The following is a 21,198-nucleotide window of genomic DNA, read 5'->3' as shown; positions in this document are numbered from 1 at the left end:
CAGCCCTCCTCTTCCAGGAGATGGGTGCACTAGACGTGCTCTTAACCATAACAAGATATTAGCAATGCATACATAAGTCAATTTGTCATTATGACCAAATCAGGAATTCCAGACTCTGGCCAAGTGAAACTAAAGGAATCCATCATTTCAGAGGAGAAAGAGAGATTGCGGAAATTAAAAAGTTATGTAGAAAATGAAATTTTGAGGTGACAGGAGAAGTTTTACTGGAGCAAAGATAGCTCCTTGGGAGAAACAAGCCTCGGATGCCCAAGCATGAATCAACCTGCTGCGAAGCCTGAGATTCTGTAGCTTCAGTGCATTTGAGGATCTGAGACAATATTCTTTGGAGGGAATGAGGGAATCTGGCAAAATTTCGGTAACACCAAGAAAATATCTGAAATATTTTAACAACCTTAAGAAAGTATCTTATTCCTAGAAGAAAACAAGAACAAAGAAAACCAACGAAGTAATTAAATCCATGATATTGGTGTTCGAAAATAGATATAACGACAGCAAATCTTTTAATCATTGCCTTTGTGATTCTTTCCTGTACTATTTAAAGTGTATTCAAAAAAATCATATTAAATTTGTAATCACAGTTTAGAGTTTTTTAAGGAAATTTAATAAACTCTGCAATTAATGTTTAAGTATTAAAATATGGATGGGATGGGGTGGCAGATGGGAGGGAGGTTCAAAAGGGAGTGGATATATGTAGACCTATGACTGATTCATGTTGAAGTTTGACAGAAAACAACAAAATTCTGTAAAGCAATGATCCTTCAATAAAAAAATAAAAAATTAAATGTATTTTTCAAAGTTCTGTTTATAGATGTATGTTTAGTAAGTCAGGCATTAAGTAAAATATGGATATTTGTGGGGTGTCCTCTCCAATGACAAAAATTTTCCTCAAACTTTAAAAACTCTGTCAACAATGAGCATAATATGTGTCCACAATAAGCATAGAAAAATAGCTGAAAGAGTGGACATCAAAGTATTAGCAAGGATTATTTCTATGGAGTGGGAAAAGGTGGAGAAGAGACTTTCATTTTTTACATACTTTAGAATTTTTCAAATGTTTAGAGAAGCATGAGTTATTTTCGTAATCTCAAAAATTTAATCTTGAACAAGATTCAAGGCTATAAGAGAAATGCTATCATAAATGCAGTAACTATAATCAAGTGTGACTAAAAGGGAAGCCCCCAAACCAAAGTTCAAGTTTTCTTTTCTAAATGAAATTCAGAAAAATTGAAATATAGTGGATAAAAGTCACTACCTGTAGCAATAGAACGAACATAATACTTTCTTCAGATTAAAAGTGTGATTGAGGGACTTCCCTATCAGTCCAGTGGTTCGGACTCCGAACTTCCACTGTAGAGACGGCAAGAACTAAGATCCCATATGCAGCACGGCACAGCTGAAAAAAAAATAAAGCAAACCCAGGACATTTCCCCTACTTTTGGTTTTTTATTTGTTTTGTTTTTCTTTTCAGAATTTAAAAAATGAACCTAGTTGCTGCATGTGGGATCTAATTGCCTGATCAAGGATGTCTTAACCACTGGACCACCAGGGAGATCCTTCCCTCCCCCTTTGAATACGAATGACTAGGTTCAGTTCAGTTCAGTCGGTCAGTTGTGCCTGACTCTTTGCGACCCCATGACTTGCAGCATGCCAGGCCTCCCTGTCCATCACCAACTCCTGGAGTTCACCCAGACTCACTTCCATCGAGTCCGTGATGCCATTCAGCCATCTCATCCTCGGTCGTCCCCTTCTCCTCCGGCCCCCAATCCCTCCCAGCATCAGAGTCTTTTCCAATGAGTCAACACTTTGCATGAAGTGGCCAAAGTACTGGAGTTTCAGCTTTAGCATCATCCCTTCCAAAGAACACCCAGGGTTGATCTCCTTCAGAATGGACTGGTTGGATCTCCTTGCAGTCCAAGGGACTCTCAAGAGTATTCTCCAACACCACAATTCAAAAGCATCAATTCTTCGGCACTCAGCTTTCTTTACAGTCCAACTCTCACATCCATACATGACCACAGGAAAAACCATAGCCTTGACTAGACGGACCTTTATTGGCAAAGTAATGTCTCTGCTTTTGAATATGCTATCTAGGTTGGTCATAACTTTCCTTCCAAGGAGTAAGCGTCTTTTAATTTTATGGCTGCAATCACCATCTGTGGTGATTTTGGAGCCCCCCAAAATAAAGTCTGCCACTGTTTTCACTGTTTCCCATCTATTTCCCATGAAGTGATGGGACCAAATGCCATGATCTTCGTTTTCTGAATGTTGAGCTTTAAGCCAACTTTTTCGCTTTCCTCTTTCACTTTCATCAAGAGGCTTTTTAGCTCCTCTTCACTTTCTGCCATAAGGGTGGTGTCATCTGCATATCTGAGGTTATTGATATTTCTCCCGGCAATCTTGATTCCAGCTTGTGCTTCTTCCAGCCCAGAGTTTCTCATGATATACTCTGAATGTGACTAGGTTACCTTATGCCTTTTCCACCCTCATATAGGGGATGGGGAGGTGGGGAGGCAGTTGACTTCCTCTTTAGTTCACAGATCTTCAGAAGGAGAGGAATTTCACTGGAGAAACAATGCTTAAGGCTATATACTTGAGAAGCCTCATCTATGCCTGAACCTGATTTAGATGATGGAATTCTGGAATTCAGGGCTTCCCTGATAGCTCAGTTGGTAAAGAATCTGTGTGCAATGCAGTTAAGACCCCGGTTCTATTCCTGGGGTGGGAAGATCCCCTGGAGAAGGGATAGGCTACCCACTCCAGGATTCTTGAGCTTCCCTTGTGGCTCAGCTGGTAAAAGATCCACCCACAATGTGGGAGACCTGGGTTCAATCCTTGGGTTGGGAAAATCCCCTGGAGAAAGGAAATGGTACCTGCTCCAGTATTCTGGCCTGGAGAATTCCATGGACTGTATAGTCCATGGGGTTGCAAAGAGTCGGACACAACCGAGTGACTTTCATGTCACTGGGCTTCAGGCTGATACAATAATGGGATTAGATTTTGGGGTGCCTTGAGAAGGGATGGGTGTATTTGGCATGTGGGAAGAATATGAATTATCGGGGGCCAGAGGGCATACAGTGGTAGCCAGGTTCCAGAGCAGCCCCCAGGGGCCCATACCTCAGGGTATTCATGCCTTTGCATAGTCTCCTCCCAAACTGTATCAGAGTTGGTCTTTGTAACCAGTGGAGTATGGCAGAAGTGATGGCACATGACTTCTGAAGCTAGGTCCTAAAAGATGTCTTCTGCATGTCCTGCGTTGCAGATGGATTCTTTACCAGTTGAACTACCCAGGAAGCCCCTTATTCAGCTATTTCTCCCTTATTGGTACCAGTTACCAACCTTGCTTATTTCTTTGGTTGCAGAATGAAACTCCAAATGTTGAAAAAGAGAAGACTGAACCAAGTCCATGGAAGTGCTATTAGAAAACTGATCAATCAGCGAAGCGTTAACAAATAACACGGATGTAGTAAGAAGGATGGGCTTCTCTGGTGGCTCAGACGGTAAAGAATCTGCCTGCAGTGAGGGAGACCTGGGTTCAGTCCCTGTGTTGGGAAGATCCCCCAGAGAAGGAAGCAGCAACCCGATCTAGTATTCTTGCCTGGAGAATTCCATGGATAGAGGAGCCTGGTGGGCTATTGTTCATGGGGTCTCAGATTCGGACACAACTGAACAACTAACACACATACACAGTAAGAAGGGTCACCCACCTGAGCTAATTCAGACAGGGGCTAAGCAGGGTTTTAGGGCAAACAGTCAACAGGTGACGCATTGGCCACAATCAAAGGGACAGGCATGGCTTGTCTTTTCCCACAGCCATGATCTACTCATGGGAGTCTTTTCCAATCCTAGGCTTTGCAGCTCAGAAATCCAAAACTAAGGCTCAAGTAGGGTAGGGCCAGCTGAAATTGTGGAAGAAAGTATCAGGACCTTAACCTATGTTTCCATTGTATTTTACAAGTATTATTACATCAAAGTGGGACCCAGCTATGTAACTTAACTGATTATAAATATTGCTCCTAACAGTCATGGGAGAAAGGTAGGAGGGGGCAGAAGGTCAAAGAGATTGCTGAGTATTCTGTGCTGCGTGGTGTGGTTCCTCCAGTAAACCTTCCAGACCTTCCATAAATGTTCTGAAATACTTGGTGTGATGTGATCTGATGTGAACCGAATTTTGCATCTAAGTTTGTTCAGGAGCCATCCCCGTGTTGGGAGTTGGGGTCAGACGCCAGAGTTTTACTGAGACGAAACCGAGTCGTCTGTGGAAGACGTCCGCAGAAATTTAGGGGACCTTTTGGATTTCTCTAGGCCTTTAAAGTTTGAGGAGTATAAGGAGATTTCCTCTAGAATGTAAGGAACAGGGGTGTTCCTAATTGATCATCATGCTACATTTTGAGGATCTATCCAGGATAGTTTGAACTAAGGTGGTGTAAACACACACACACACACAACACAATGAACTAAGGTGGTGCATATAACCAGCTATACGTTGATCCTGAGCAAAGAGTACACCCTCCCCACTACTGCCAACTCTTAGATGGTTGATGCCAGGATACTGATGCTAATTCCACAGAACCCTCTATGGTCCCAGGGAATCCACTTCAAAGATAAAGGGAAGTTGTGTTACTTTAAAATCACCCATATAATTTTCAGAGAATGAATGTACAATCTCGAATTGGATGTTTCGACAGGAAGCTTTATGTGAACTTAGAGCCAGCGGGGCCTAAGAAATGCTCTGGTGAAATAAGTAGTGGCAGAACACCTCAGCAACTGGTGTTCACCAGCCTCTGTAGACATCCCATTCCTTAGGAGAGTCGGGTTTTTTTTTTTTTTTTTTTCAGGAAACTTATGACATGCTTGAAATTATCATCCTCTATCCTGTTTCTTTGCTGAAAAGGGTTCCATTATCTACTTGAAGAACATTGGGTTGTTTATATTCTGGGTGATTATAAATAAGACTACTATAAAGATTTGCACACAGGAACTTGTTTCCTTATGGATAAATACCTAGGAGTGAGATTGCTGGATCATACGGTAAGTGTGTGTTTATAAGAAACCCCCCAACAGTTACAAATAGTGGTTATCATTTTGCATTGCCACCAATGAGGAAATAAACAAAGATTGCCCAAATGAGAACAAACAGGCTGTTTACTCAGAGCTTACTATATAGCAGGGGAACCAGCCGTTATCACTAGAGTTTGGCAAGCAGGGTAGTTCAAAAGCTTTACGGTAGGAAAAAAGGGAAGATTTTAGGTATTTCCTGATTGGAAGCTGTTAGCATGGAAAGATTGTAGGCCAGTTGAAAAGAAGTGGGGCATCCTATGTGATTGGTTAGGGGAGCAAGTATGTCTTTCTCTGGTTCATCTGAAATTGGAAACAGGGGCAAAATAGGGAAGCTGGCAGTTACTGACCAAGTCTTGACCGTTTGGGTCCAGTTGCTACAGAGGTTGTGGTTTGACTTCTCTGACTGGTTGCTTCAGAGGTTGTAGGTCATGGCTCTGTTTCTTTATACAATTCTGGTCATTGCCTTTGTGTTGATTCAGTCTCTCACTCAGAGAAGGCAATGGCACCCCACTCCAGTACTGTTGCCTGGAAAAATCCCATGGATGGAGGAGCCTGGTAGGCTGCAGTCCATGGGGTCGCAGAGTCGGACACGACTGAGCGAACTCGCTTTCCCTTTTCACTTTCATGCGTTGGAGAAGGAAATGGCAACCCACTCCAGTGTTCTTGCCTGGAGAATCCCAGGGACGGGGGAGCCTAATGGGCTGCCGTCTATGGGGTTGCACGGAGTCGGACACGACTGAAGCGACTTAGCAGCAGCAGCAGTCTCTCACAAGCAGTTCCAGTTCCTGATTTTATTTATTTATTTTTTTTGAGGAGGGTTCCAGTTTCAATGCATCCTTGCCAGTACAGCTGGCAGAGATGGAATGACTGGTGGCGGGGAGTGTTGGCCATCCTAGTAGGTATATAGAAGTATATACCATCATGGTTTTAGTTTACACTTCGTTAATGACTATGAGCATCTGTTCATGTCCTTCTTTGACCCTTGTATATCTTTCTTGGGGAAGTATCTTTTGCCCACTTTTTTTATTGTGTTGCTTCTCGTTGTTTTGAAAGTGTTTTATATATTCTATATATAAGACCTTTCTAAGCTATGTGATTTGCAAATACTTTTTCTCAACAAGCAAGGTCTCAGGAAGTGAGGATATCTTTTCATCTCTTATCGGTGTTTTCAGCAGAGCAGAAGTTTTCAATTATAATGAGATACACTTCTCTTTTATGAATTGTGTTTTCCTATGCTTTCATGCATTGGAAAAGGAAATGGCAACCCACTCCAGTGTTCTTGCCTGGAGAATCCCAGGGACTGGGGAGCCTGGTGGGCCGCCGTCTATGAGGTTGCACAGAGTCTCTCTACTGTGCTTTCTTCTCGAAGTTTTACTTTTTCCCTTTTTTTGTTTTTGGCTGCACAGCTTGCAGGATCTTATTTCCTTGACCAGGGATCATGATGGTGAAAGCGTTGAGTCCTAACCACTGGACTACCAGGGAATTCCCATTTATTCACATTTTGCATTTAGGTCTGTGACCCATTCCAAGTTAATTTTTGTATGAAGTGTGAGGAATGGGCCAAGGCTGATTTTTTTTTTTTTTTTGCATGTGATTGCACATGGAAATGGTGTTCCAGCACATCTTCTTCTTTTTATTATTCATTGTTATTGGAGTATAGTTGTTTTACAATGTTGTGTTAGATTCTGCTGTACAGCAAGGTGAATCAGCTATACATATACATATATCCCCTCTTTTATGGATTTCCTTTCCATTTAGGTCACCAAAGAGCTTTGACTAGAGTTTCCTGTGCTATACAGCAGGCTTGCTTCGGTTCTGCAAAAACTTGCATGTCCTCCAAGCATCATGTAGCCTAAACAATAAGGTGTTTGCCCAAGTTGTTTTTTCAGAAACTTGGAGTCAGCTGTTCCCAGTTCAAGCTAGAGCCGGTAGGAACTACCTACAGACCAACTGGGCATATGCGCATGTCCAGCAACCTTCTGAGGTCAGAAGGCCGGGAGCTTCAGCCTCAGAATGTGCTATGCTGCCACTCTCTGGACGTGCATCCCATGAGGAAGCCCGAGGTTAGTTGTGCAGAATGGTGCTTGTTGAATATTTGCTTATCTCCATCCCCTTTCTCCATGCTCCTTATGCTCCCCATGCGCCCCACTCCCAGCTGCATCTTATAAACACCTCAAGCCTCTCGCGTTGAGGGAGGTAGAGCTGAGGTTTGTTCTCTTCATTTGGCTGCTCTGTGAATAAATCCTTCCTCTACCACAAACCTCGGCATCTCAGTGTTTGGCTGGCTGTGCGTCGGATGAACGAAACTGGTTCAGCAGTTTTACCTGGCTTCAGTGATTCGGTAAGACTGGCTTCATCAAATGAACTGGGGAGTCTTCTCTCTTGTGGTTCCCAGAAGATTTTGTGTAGAACTGGTATTATTTCACCCCCAAACGTCTGGTAGCAAAGCTCTCTGGACCTGGAGTTTTTATTGTTGGAAGGTTTTTAACTATAAATTCAATTTATTTAATAGATATATTAATGTTGTGATTTTAATAAATATGTATTTGGTCTTCATCCCCATTTCTGGCACAGAGTTCCTAGAATGCTTGGAATTTCCTAAATGATAAGAGCAATAAGATGTTTTTACTGTCAATAAAGTGACTTTTGGGAAAGGCCCTAAGGATGGGAGCTGGGCGCTAGAGAAGGCGACTAAGTAATTAGATGGTTGGAATTTCCATCCAATTGACCTGACTTTTGGGGAGAGGAGAACAGCTGGAGGTTGGATCAATCACCAATGATTTAATCAATTGTGACCGTTACCAAACCAAACTTGGGTCTGCTCACCTGGGTGCAATAAAGTCAATCTACTGACACAAGGTTGTAGTGAAGGGAAGTGCAGCGTTTGCTCTAAAGCCAAGCAAGTTCTCTAGGCAGCTAGTACTCAAAAGAACGGTTTTGGAAGATGCAGTGGAGAGGGTTGTGGGGTGCATGGTCAGCTCGTGGACATTCTTCTGACTGGTTGGTGGTGAGGGAACTGGGGGTCAGCAGCATCAGATTTCTGGTTCCAACCTATCTGGGGTCTCCATGCTTGTGGTCAGCATCCAGGTAACTACTTTCACCTGGTGGGGGTCTCAGTATCTGCAAAACAGCTCAACGGATATGACTCAGAATATTTTCTGTAGCCCTTGAGGAGGTACTAAAGGCCTTTGGCTTTGTTTAATGGGTAAGCTATTATTACTTCGTTTTGCTTAACTGTTCTCCTTTGTTTCTGCATTTTTCTCTCTTCCCATTAAATTTGTTCTTTCAAGCTCTGAGAAGGCCTCAGAGGCTAAAGGCTTTCGACAAACAAGGCAGGTGGCGGGCAGGAGAGTGGGGAATCTGTCCTGGGAAGCCCTCATAGGGTCCTGCTCAGTCACAATCCCCCCTTTTCTCTGATCCTTCTCAATCTTGAGGGGGATCGCGTATGGGACAAGAAAATGAGTAAAGCTTTGGATAGAGAGGTTAATCATAAATTTGAGTGAGGAACTTGGTTTTTTGAGGAACTCTGCTTCATAACGATGTGTTTGTGTGTTAGTCGCTCAGTCGTGTCTGACTCTTTGTGACCCCATGGACCACAGCCCACCAGGCTCCTCCATCCATGGGATTCTCCAGGCAAGGATACTGAAGTGGGTTGCCATTTCTTCCTCCAGGAGATATTCCCGACCCAGGGATCGAACCTGCGTCAGTTATATCTCCTGTATTGTCAGGCAGTCTCTTTACTGCTAGTGCCACCTTGGAAGCCCCATGACAATGTATGAAGCCTCCATAAAAACCCAAAATGACTGAGTGTCTGCATTAGTGAGCACATGAAGATTTAGGGAGAGTGTTACCCTCAGAGCGAACCTGGGAGCTCTGAGCCCTTCCTCATACCTTCCCCTATGCATCTCTTCTATCTAGCTATTCCTGAGTTAGGTCCTTTTACAGCAGACCAGTGGTCTAGTAAGTAAAATGTTGCTCTGAGTTCTATGAGGCTCTCTAGCAAGTTAACTGAACCCAATTTGTGAGGGGGGGGGGCAGCGGTTTGCTGGAACCTCCCATCTCTAGCCAGTTGGTTAGAAGCACAATTGATAACTTGGACTCACAGTTGGCATCTGCCATGTGTGCACACATGCTTGTGTGCGCGTGTGTGGGGGCCGATGAAGGGAGAGGCAGTCTTGTAAGACTGAACTTTGGGGACTTCCCTGGTGGTGCAGTGGTTAGGACTCTGTGTTTTCACTGCTATGGGGCATCTGGGTTCAGTCCCTGGTGAGGAAACTAAGATCCCACAAGCTGTGCAATGTGGCCAAAAAAGAAAAAAAACTGAAGCTTTCTTTTTCAATATTTGTTTTGAGTTGCAGTGAGCAGGAATTACTCTTTGTTGTGATGCTCAGGCTTCTCACTGCGGTGGCTTCTCTTGTTGAGAGCACAGGCTCAGTAGCTGTAGCTCGTGGACCTTAGGGTTCATTGGCTTCAGTAGTTGTGGCATGCATGCTCGGAATCTGTGCTGCATGGGCCTAGTTGCTCTGAGGCATGTAGGATCTTCCTGGACTAGGGATTGAACCCTGCATTAGCAGGCAGATTCTTACCCATTGCACCACCCAGAAAGTCCAAGACTGAACTCTTAACATGTGAGATCTGGTGCTATCTCCAGGTACATAAGAGTGAGAATTGTGTTGAATTATAGGGCTTCCCCAGAGAAGGCAATGGCAACCCACTCTAGTACTCTTGCCGGGAAAAGCCTGTGGACGAAGGAGCCTGGTAGGCTGCAGTCCATGGAGTCACGAAGAGTCAGACGCGACTAAGCGACTTCACTTTCACTTTTCACTTTCATGCATTGGAGAAGGAAATGGCAACCCATTCCAGTGTTCTTGCCTGGAGAATCTCAGGGATAGGGGAGCCTGGTGGGCTTCCATCTCTGGGGTTGCACAGAGTCGGACACGACTGAAGTGACTTAGTAGCAGCAGCAGCAGCACAGGGCTTCCCTGGTGGCTCAGACAGTAAAGAATCTGCCTGCAATGCTGGAGACCTGGGTTCAATCCCTGGGTTGGAAAGATCCCCTGGAGAAGGGAAAGGCAACCCACTCCAGTATTCTTGCCTGGAGAATCCCCGTGGACAGAGGAGCCTCTCAGGCTACAGTCCATGGGGTTGCAAAGAGTCAGACATGACTAAACCAACTTAACACACAAGTCTTTCAAGTAGTTAGTCCATTTCATCTGCGCTGTCAGATATGTGGTGGAACTGTTTGTAATATTCCCTTATTAGTCTTTTAATGAGTAGAGTCTATAGTGAAGCTGTGCAAACAGCAAAGATGATTTTTTTCCAACTTAAATCTCTGAAGTACACTTGTATTTTTTAAAAATGCAGACACGAGGGTCAGTGCTGGGACTTCCCTGGTGGTCCAGCAGCTAAGACTCCCCACTCCCAGGGCAGGAGTGGGGGCAAGGTTTGATCCCTGATCAGGGAACTAGATCAGTGTCACAACTGAAGATCCCTCATGCTGCCTATAACTAAGATCCAGCGTGGCCAAATGAATGCATTTTTTAAAGAGAATTGGCCGGGATGGTGCCCTCGGCTATATGCAGTTTTTCTATCCTGAGTTACCTTTTTTCTGCTGTGAAGTTAATGTAATTAACCAGGTGCAAAAATAGTTGCAATCAACTGAAATTAACCTTAAGCAACTCATAGTGAAGCACCAAGCTCTAAACGGTTCTTTGAAGACAGGCCACAGAAATTGTGGAGGTCACTAACTATTCAACAGCAAAATGTTAAGAAAATAGGTATTTACATAGTAAAAAACCAAATGGCAAAGAAGTAATGCATTTTTTAAAAAAGTAGGGATCCATAACTTTTCTACTATTTATATAATTTTTATACATAATTTACATTATATAATTAAATAATAAAATTTATATTCATAATTTATGTAATTTTATTTTTATAATTTTAAATTCACTTAAAACCCTTACATGATACAGACTTAAGTTCAATAAAAGAAATGCTTCATTATCTTCCATTTTCTAGCCATAATTATAATTATTTTCACATATGACTACTAAAACATAATTTTTAATATGCTTATCAGTTTTGGGTATCAAATAAGCTAGGTATACAGCTATGCCCGTTTCTATTGTAGCAAAAATGGCACTTGTGATTAAAACTTAACCTGGGACATTAAGATGGATTGTATTTTCCAAACATGGCTGCCTTACTGCTTTCTTCCCATTGAGAGATGCTTCTTATGTTCGGTCACCTTGCTTTTGAGTGGACCCTGGTGACAGCCTTGACCAAGAGAGTACAATAGGAACGGTGTTCTGACTCCCAAGGCTAGGTCATAAAAATTTATGCATCCCCTCCACCTTATTCTCTTGGAGCCCAGCTACCATGTTGTGAGGAAGCCCAAGCTACTCGGCGAGACCACAGGTAGGTGTCCCAACTGATACCAAGCATCAGAGACAAATGTCTGCCTAAGGAATCCTTCAAGACAACTTCACTTCCAGTCACAGCCTGAGTGTAGTTACCTGGGATTCCAAGTGAGACCCACCTAGGTCTGGTGACCCTCAGAACCATTAGAGATGATGAAATTGTCTGTCTTTTAAGCCTCCAAGTTTTGGAGTGATTTGTTACTAGCAGGAGGCACCCAGAACAGATTGTGGGACCGTGAGTAGGGTGCTGCTGAAACAAAAGCCTGAAATGTGTGGCGCTGGCTTTAGGATCAGATGCTGAGCAGAAGTCTAAAGTACTTTAAGGAGGATATTGGTAAGGACATAAAGAAAATAAAAATGTTACTGGAAACTAGCAGAAAAGAATGATGTATGCAAGGAAAACTTTGTTATATGTGTAGTATCTTTACAAAATAGTGGAATCTTGTCCCCTGTATTAGATGAAAAGTGGGAAGTGTAGCTAAGTAGCTGAGGAAATTTCTAGGCAAAATGCTGAAAGTACCACTTGACTTCTCACTACCTGAGATTAAAAATAAGAGAGTGAAGTTAAAAGATCAAATATTACATGTGAATGATTCAGGATTTGCTGAGTTCAGAAATAAAGCTGTTTCTTAGCCACTCTAGATGATTAGCAATGCCAAAATTAAGAAATGGCTCATAGGCAGAGGTCAAATCCAGGGTATTTCTCAGGAAAACATGTTCTAAAGATTAAGCCAAAAATGTAATAGAAGACTTTTGTTAAAGCCTCAGAAAGATTTAAGGTGGTGTTTCAAATAAAGGCCTTTTACAGATAGTAAGGGTATGCCTGGAAATTTTTCTCTAATAGGACAATAGGTTTCTAAGAATTGTAAGGGCAAATACTAGAGCAGGAATTATCAGGAAGTGATTTGAGTATGGTTTTTGTCTGACAAATTGGATTATAATTGCATGCAATACCCACAAGTTTTGTTTTTTTTTTTAAAAAATTATATGCATTAGAACTGAAAGGAACAATACAAACAGAAAAATGATTTGGACCCAGAAATTCTATAGGCTAGGATTAGGCTAAGAAAACCACTCACCTGCAAACAGAGGCTACTGTACAGAAAAGGAAGGAGGACTTAGAAGAAGAAACAAAGATCCTAGGGGCAATGCCTAGAGCCACAGTGGACTTGCAGGAAATAGAACTGAGCCCTGATTAAGTAGCTATACCTGAGAAACCACACACAAGCCCTTCATCCACACCTGGGTGAGACCCTGGGCTGTAAGCTGAGGCCATTGTTGTTGTTCAGTTGCTCAGTCGTGTCTGACTCTGCAACCCCATGGACTGCAGCACGCCAGGGTTCCCTGTCTTTCACTAACTCTCAGAGTTTGTTCAAACTCGTCTCATCCTCTGTCATCCCCTTCTTCTCCTGCCTTCAGTCTTCAACCTTTCCAACCATCAGGGTCTTTTCCAATGAGTTGGCTCTTCACATCAGGTGGCCAAAGTATTGGAGCTTCAGCATCAGTCCTTCCAATGAGTATTCAGGGTTGATTTCCTTTAGGATTGACTAGTTTGATCTCCTTGCCATCCAAGGGACTCTCAAGAATCTTCTTCAGCACCACAATTCGAAAGCATCAGTTTTTCAGCTCACAGCTTTCTTTATGGTCCAACTCTCACATCTATACATGACTACTGGAAAAACCATAGCTTACACACCATAAATGAGATGCAACTTGAGGGAGGTACTGAGTGTACCTGTGAAACAGGAGGGAAGGGGGCAGGGCACAACCTTTAAAAGAACGACAAAGCCAAGGACGCAACAGAAACTGATAGAACCAAAGAGGTCCAAGATGGCGGATGAGTTGATTTCCAGTAGACTGTGAGCCTCGGTATACGCTCATTGTAACACATCAGCAAGCTAAATGACACACCCACAGGTGCCATGACAGTTCCAAGTGAGTGAAGTGAAAGTTGCTCAGTCGTGTCTGGCTCTTTTTGACCCCCATGGACTGTAGTCCTCCAGGCTCCTTTGTCCATGGAATCCTCCAGGCAAGAATACTGGAGTGGGTTGTCATTCCCTTTTCCAGGGGATCTTCCCAACCCAAGGACTGAACCCAGGACTCCTGCATTGCAGGCAGATTCTTTACCATCTGGAGCCACCAGAGAAGCCCAGGCCAACCATAAAGATTAAAAAAAATGGGTCTGGCCTAATTCCTGGAAATCCCCACCCCACCAAAATAGCTAGAATACTACAACCCATTAGCCTATGAAACAACCCACTCCTATAAAAACTGACAACCCCATACCATGGGGCTCCTGCTCTTGCCTTGTGAGATGACTCACACTGTGTCTGTGGAGTGTGTTTTTCTTTAAATAAATCCACTTCTTACCTATCACTTTGTCTCTCACTGAATTCTTTTTGCAATGAGACATTAAGAACCTCAGCTGCATTGAGTCCTGAGATCAGGTGTGATCTTAATTAAAAGACTGTACATTCGTTCAAATCCCACTCTGGGTTTTGGCTGAGTTCAAGTCCCAGCTCATGGGTTGAAACCCCAATTTGAGTTACATGGTTTCATCTGCACATGGAAGGGATGTGACTTGTGGTCAGAGGGTGGACTGTGACCAATTGTGTTTTGCAAATATCCTCCTCCAGGAGATCTTCCCAACCCAGGGATCCAACCTGAGTTTCTTATGTCTCCTGCGTTGGCAGGCAGGTTCTTTACTAGTGCCACCTAGTTCAGTTCAGTTTAGTTGCTCAGTCGTGTCCGACTCTTTGCAACCCCGTGAACTGCAGCACGCCAGGCCTCCCTGTCCATCACCAGCTCCTGGAGTTCACCCAAACCCATGTCCATCGAGTCGGTGATGCCCAATCCAATCATCTCATCCTCCCTTCACCTCCTGCCCTCAATCTTTCCCAGCATCAGGATCTTTCAAATGAGTCAGCTCTTTACATCAGGTGGCCAAAGTATTGGAGTTTCAGCTTCAACATCAGTCTTTCCAATGATCACCCAGGACTGATCTCCTTTAGGATGGACTGGTTGGATCTCCTTGCAGTCCAAGGGACTCTCAAGAGTCTTCTCCAACACCACAGTTCAAAAGCATCAATTCTTCTGTGCTCAGCTTTCTTTATAGTCCAACTCTCACATCCATACATGACCATTGGAAAAACCATAGCCTTGACTAGATGGACCTTTATTGGCAAAGTAATGTCTCTGCTTTTTAATATACTGTCTAGGTTGGTCATAACTTTCCTTCCAAGGAGTAAGCATCTTTTAATTTCATGGCTGCAGTCACCATCTGCAGTGATTTTGGAGGCCCCCAAAATAAAGTCAGCCACTGTTTCCCCATCTATTTGCCATGAAGTGATGGGACTGGATGCCATGATCTTCGTTTCCTGAATGTTGAGCTTTAAGCCAACTTTTTCACTCTCCTCTTTCACTTTCATCAAGAGGCCTTTTAGTTCCTCTTCACTTTCTGCCATAAAGGTGGTGTCATCTGCATATCTGAGGTTATTGATATTTCTCCTGGCAATCTTGATTCCAGCTTGTGCTTCCTCCAGTCCAGCATTTCTCACGATGTACTCTGCATAGAAGTTAAATAAGCAGGGTGACAATATACAGCCTTGACATACTCCTTTTCCTATTTGGAACTAGTCTGTTGTTCCATGTCCAGTTCTAACTGTTGTTTCCTTATCTGCATACAGGTTTCTCAAGAGGCAGATCAAGTGGTCTGGTATTCCCATCTCTTTCAGAATTTTCGACAGTTTCTTGTGATCCACACAGTCAAAGGCTTTGGCATAGTCAATAAAGCAGAAATAGATGTTTTTTCTGGAACTCTCTTGCTATTTCGATGATCCAGCAGATGTTGGCAATTTGATCTCTGGTTCCTCTGCCTTTTCTAAAACCAGCTTGAACATCTGGAAGTTCACAGTTCATGTATTGCTGAAGCCTGGCTTGGAGAATTTTGAGCATTACTTTACTAGCGTGTGAGATGAGTTCAATTGTGCGGTAGTTTGAGCATTCTTTGGCATTGCCTTTCTTTGGGATTGGAATGAAAACTGACCTTTTCCAGTCCTGCGGCCACTGCTGAGTTTTCCAAATTTGCTGGCACACTGAGTGCAGCACTTTCACAGCATCATCTTTCAGGATTTGAAATAGCTCAACTGGAATTCCATCACCTCCACTAGCTTTGTTTGTAGTGATGCTTCCTAAGGCCTACTTGACTTCACATTCCAGGATGTCTGGCTCTAGGTGAGTGATCACACCATCATGATTATCTTGGTCGTGAAGATCTTTTTTGTACAGTTCTTCAGTGTATTCTTGCCACCTCTAAATGTCTTCTGCTTATTTCTGTCCTTTATCGAGCCCATCTTTGTGTGAAATGTTCCCTTGGTATCTCTAATTTTCTTGAAGAGATCTCTAATCTTTCCCATTCTATTGTTTTCCTCTATTTCTTTGCATTGATCACTGAGGAAGGCTTTCTTATCTCTCCTTGCTATTCTTTGGAACTCTGCATGCAAATGGGTATATCTTTCCTTTTCTCCTTTGCTTTGCTTTTCCCTTCTTTTCTCAGCTATTTATAAGGCCTCCTCAGACAGCCATTTTCTTTTTTGCATTTCTTTTTCTTGGGGATGGTCTTGATTCCTGTCTCCTGTACGATGTCACTAACCTCCATCCATAGTTCATCAGGCACTTTGTCTATCAGATCTAGTCCCTTTAATCTATTTCTCACTTCCACTGTATAGTCATTTGATTTGATTTAGGTCATACCTGAATGGTCTAGTGGTTTTCCCTACTTTCTTCAATTTCAGCCTGAATTTGGCAATAAGGAGCCAGCTCCCTAGGAAGCCCCACAATTATAAAAACATATGCAGTGTTTTTTGTAATAGATATTCCTCTCATTGATTGAATGGTGGGGTCTAGTTGCTCCTCCATGTGTATGTGGACCCAGCTGATGATGTGGCTGAGGAAAACGACATTTTAAATGTCAGAACATGCTGGGAGCCAGCACAGGCCATCCTACCCATGACAAGGTCATGTGGAAGAGACCTGATAAGCAAGGCTTCAGGACTCGAGGGGCTCCCTAGACCAGCTCGAGCATCTACCCCCAAACCAGAATCTGTCTGTCTTATTATTTTGTGCCTTTCACCAACTCTCCTGACATTAACAGGGGGCTATCCCCGACCACCTTTCTCTGGAGAAAATCAACCTAGGGCTCTAGCTAATAAGTCTCCAGGACATAAGAGGAATATTTCCAATCAAACCCCCTCTGTTAGCATTCTAGCTTGCTTGGCAGGTTTATCCAGACTCTTGCAGCTACCCATGTGATTATTCACAGCCTCCCAACTGTGAGAGGCACGGGAAGCCTAAAACATAGAGCCTTTCAAAGAGTTAAAAAGTTATTAGAGTAGTGCTGGTGTAGGATTTCATTATTGGGCCGATGCTTGCTGCCAAGTTCCTATATCTCTTATCCACTGTGCACCTGGGAGTGCATTAGCTAGCATAGTTGGAATGTAAGAAAAACAAGTGTAGCCTTGAAATTAACCACATCAGACCTTTGAGCTAATTGGTTCTTTCTTGTAACTCACTGCACCTTTGCTCCATGAGAAATGTAACTCTGTTTAGCATTTTCTGAGGCTGACATAGATTAGAAATATAAAGAAAAAGCACTTTGAGGGAAAATAAGTTTTCTGGTTGAACAGCCTTTATCAAAAGAGGGCCATAAAATGTCCACAGGCCTCCAAGGCCAGAAGATAATGTACACAACATCATTTGTGGGAAAGGTATGCAAAAAAAATCCTGGCTTTGATAAGGGCAAAACTGCTGGAGTGTTTGGGCTGATTCTACATGACCTTGCATCTTTCATTTCCCTCTGTGTACAAGTCAAAGTATAAAAGTCCCTTTTGCAAATAAAGTTAGGGGCCTCAGTCACCGAAGCTTGGTCACTCCATGTCTTTCTTCTTTTTTTTTCTTTCTTTCTCTCTCTCACTCTCTCTTTCAGGTTGATCCCTTGGAGCATAGAGGCTCTCTGCGTTCACTTTTCTGCCTGGGTTTCTAAGACCTCAGTGGAAAGGCGTTCTGCATCTTTACTCCCTTGGCAGACCGGGAGGGCACCTGCGGCCTCTGTGAACAGGGCAAGCTCCTTGTCTTGGGGCTTTATTGGCTTTCTGTGTAAACCAAGGAATATCAGCCTCTTTCTCTCCTCTGTTTTCTTATCTACAACATTCTTTCTTTATCTCTCTCTAAATCATTCTCCAACGCCGTTTCTCCTGAGGGTTCCCCTGGATCCTGCAGGGGCTAGACTCCGGCAAGAACGCCCACTTGGGAATTTTAAATCCCAAGTGTTTATGTGGGAGTAAAGTCTAAGAGGTGATTATAAAAGAAAAATGCCTTGTAGAAGACTCTTAAATGATTTTAAATTAAAAGCACCAATAAATGGATTGGCTAAATCAATAAGCAGTAGTACTTCACATTATGGAAACAGATTGAATAAAACATTAAATTCCACAAAGAAGGAGAGCAGCAAGTGAGACAGATTCATTTTATTTTGGTTTTGTCTTCCTAATTTTGTCTTAAAATGGAATAGCTAAATATAGAGAATTCAATAAATTAGATTTCTATCTGCTGCTGCTGCTGCTAAGTCGCTTCAGTCATGTCCGACTCCCAGCAATCCCATGGACTGCAGCCCACCAGGCTCCATCCATTGGATTTCCCAGGCAAAAGTACTGGAGTGGAGTGCCATTGCCTTCTCCAAGATTTCTATCTGGCTCTATCTAATGGATAAAATCTATGTGTGTATGTGTGTGATCAGTTATATTCTGGGTATAATCCAAGCCATTGGAAGCAAGAACTATTTGTAAAATTGGCTCAAACTATGGATGTTCTCAGAATGAGGTTATTGATGTTTTTGTCATTTGAAAGTGATAATATAATATAATAAGTTTAAACTTGGCTACAGTGTATTAAGAAAAAAAGGACGTTTCTGAGAGACTTAGGTCAAGGACTTGGAAAAGGAGATGTCATTTTTCACAAACTCCAGGACCCAGAAGAAGAAATGGCAGCTGGAAATATTTCTAGTGAAATTCCAAGTGGTATGGTGTCACTGGAAAAATGATACTTTTTCCAGTGAAATCTTAACAAACAATTTTCAAAGAAATCAGATGTTGGTTGTTGTTCAGTTGGTTTACTTTGGAAGTAATTTAGGGTGTAGATTTAAAAGTGAAGGATTAAGAAGTTTGGACCACCCAAACCCATCTATGAGTCATGAATATATGACTGTGAAATTTTAGAAACATCTCAGATTCAATATAGGTAACTTGAGCCGTAAGACTCTAAGAGACAAGATTAAGAAAAGCAAAACAGGAACTTCCCTGGTGGTCCAGTGGTTAAGAATCCAGCTGCGAATGCAGGGGACATGGGTTTGATCCCTGATCCAGATATGAAGATCCCACATGCCATGGGGCAGCTGAGCCTGTACACCATGACTATTAAGCCCACACTTCATATATAACATCTATAACAAAGCAGAGACAGTTGTAAATGCAGAGAATGAACAGGTGGTTACCAGAGGGGAGGGGGTGAGGGAAGGAAAGAAATAGGTGAGGGAGATTTAGAGGTACAAATTCCAGGTGCAAAGTAAAATGAAAACAGGTATGAAATGTACAGCATGGGAAATACACTCAACATCTATATAATATCTTTGTATGGTGACATATTAGAACTAGTCTTATCATGGTGATCTGTTTGAAATGTATAGAAATATCAAATAACTATGTTTTGACTGTGTGGATCACAATAAGCTGTGGAAAATTCTGAAAGAGATGGGAATACCAGACCACCTAACCTGCCTCTTGAGAAATCTGTATGCAGGCCAGGAAGCAACAGTTAGAACTGCACATGGAACAACAGACTGGTTCCAAATAGGAAAAGGAGTACGTCAAGGCTGTATATTGTCACCCTGCTTATTTAACTTCTATGCAGAGTACATCATGAGAAACGCTGGACTGGAAGAAACACAAGCTGGAATCAAGATCGCTGGGAGAAATATCAATAAACTCAGATGTGCAGATGACACCACCCTTATGGCAGAAAGTGATGAGGAACTAAAAAGCCTCTTGATGAAAGTGAAAGAGGAGAGTGAAAAAGTTGGCTTCAAGCTCAACGTTCAGAAAACGAAGATCATGGCATCCAGTCCCATCACTCCATGGGAAATAGATGGGGAAAAAGTGGAAACAGTGTCAGACATTATTTTGGGGGGCTCCAAAATCACTGCAGATGGTGACTGCAACCATGAAATTAAAAGACGCTTACTCCTTGGAAGGAAAGTTATGACCAACCTAGATAGCATATTCAAAAGCAGAGACATTACTTTGCCGACTAAGGTCAGTCTAGTCAAGGCTATGGTTTTTCCTGTGGTCATGTATGGATGTGAGAGTTGGACTGTGAAGAAGGCTGAGCACTGAATTATTGATGCTTTTGAACTGTGGTGTTGGAGAAGACCCTTGGATTGCAAGGAGATCCAACCAGTCCATTCTGAAGGAGATCAACCCTGGGATTTCTTTGGAAGGGATGATGCTAAAGCTGAAACTCCAGTACTTTGGCCACCTCATGCGAAGAATTGACTCATTGGAGAAGACTTTGATGCTGGGAGGGATTGGGGGCAGGAGGAGAAGGGGATGACTGAGGATGAGATGGCTGGATGGCATCACGGACTCGATGGATGCAACTCTGAGTGAACTCCAGGAGTTGGTGATGGACAGGGAGGCCTGGCGTGCTACGATTCATGGGGTCGCAAAGAGTTGGACACGACTGAGTGACTGAACTGAACTTAACTGATGTTGTATAACAGGAACTATCATAGTATTGTAGAGCAACTGTACTTCAAAAATAATTTACAGGAAAAAAAGATAAAATTTGTGGTCACTGAGGCAGGTGGGAACTAGATGAAGGCAATCAAAGAGTACAAACTTCCAGTTATAAGATTAAATAATAGGAATGTGACATACATGATAAGCAATACTGCTGTATATTATATATGAAAGTTAAGAGTAAATCTCCCTCATAGCTCAGCTGGTAAAGAATCCGCCTGCAATGTGGGAGACGTGGGTTTGATCCCTGGGTTGGGAAGATCCCCTGGAGAAGGGAAGGGCTACCCACTCCAGTATTCTGGCCTGGAGAATTCCACAGACTGTATAGTCCATGGGGTCCCAAAGAGTCTGACATGACTAGGTGACTTTCACTTTCAAGAGTAAATCCTAAGTGTTCTCATCACAAGGAAAGATAGTTTCCATTTCTTTAATTTTGTAACTACATGAGATGACCGGTGTTCACTAAACTTACTGTGATAATCATTTCATGATATATGAAAGTCAAATCAATATGCTCTCCACCTGAAATTTATCCAGTACTGTATGTCAGTTATATCTCAATAAAACTGGAAGGGAAATAAAATAATGGAATGGCTCACACCAATCCCAGACTTCCTTTTCCTGCCGCCTGTTGTCCAGTCAATTCCTGGCTCCCCCATCCCTTCTGTTTTATGTTTCATTTGTCCCACCAAAATATGAATGCCTCCTGGGTTATCACAAGAGCAGTTGTATCACCTAATCGGCCTGACAGCCAAATTCAGAGGGGTTTTTGAGCACCAACCTCCATGTTCTGGGAAAACTGAAGAAGTGATGCAAGTGGTGAGTCTAGGTTAGATGTTTGTGTGTGT

At 42.8% G+C, this 21,198-nt stretch overlaps 1 protein-coding gene across 13 annotated transcripts in view; it reads left to right on the top strand.

Annotated features, from left to right (window-relative positions):
* LOC105607815 (DNA-directed RNA polymerase III subunit RPC6-like) overlaps positions 1-20,954 on the top strand; it is a 128,962-nt gene extending 108,008 nt beyond the window's left edge. For 4 of the 13 annotated variants that reach the window (XR_009595532.1, XR_009595537.1, XR_009595531.1 and 1 more), the window contains one exon: positions 3,381-7,641. The gene's annotated coding sequence lies outside the window, so the exon portion shown is untranslated. Of the gene's footprint in view, positions 1-3,380; positions 7,642-17,484 lie in introns of those variants that run through there. The other 9 variants (XR_009595533.1, XR_009595543.1, XR_009595536.1 and 6 more) reach the window with 3 other exon arrangements.
* Positions 20,955-21,198: the final 244 nt, after the last annotated feature.

This window comes from Ovis aries, chromosome 11 (assembly GCF_016772045.2).
Source record: "Ovis aries strain OAR_USU_Benz2616 breed Rambouillet chromosome 11, ARS-UI_Ramb_v3.0, whole genome shotgun sequence".
In the NCBI taxonomy this organism is placed as follows: domain Eukaryota; kingdom Metazoa; phylum Chordata; class Mammalia; order Artiodactyla; family Bovidae; genus Ovis; species Ovis aries.
The sequence above is the reverse complement of the archived record's forward strand: the minus strand, read 5'-3'. Positions and strand labels throughout refer to the sequence as shown.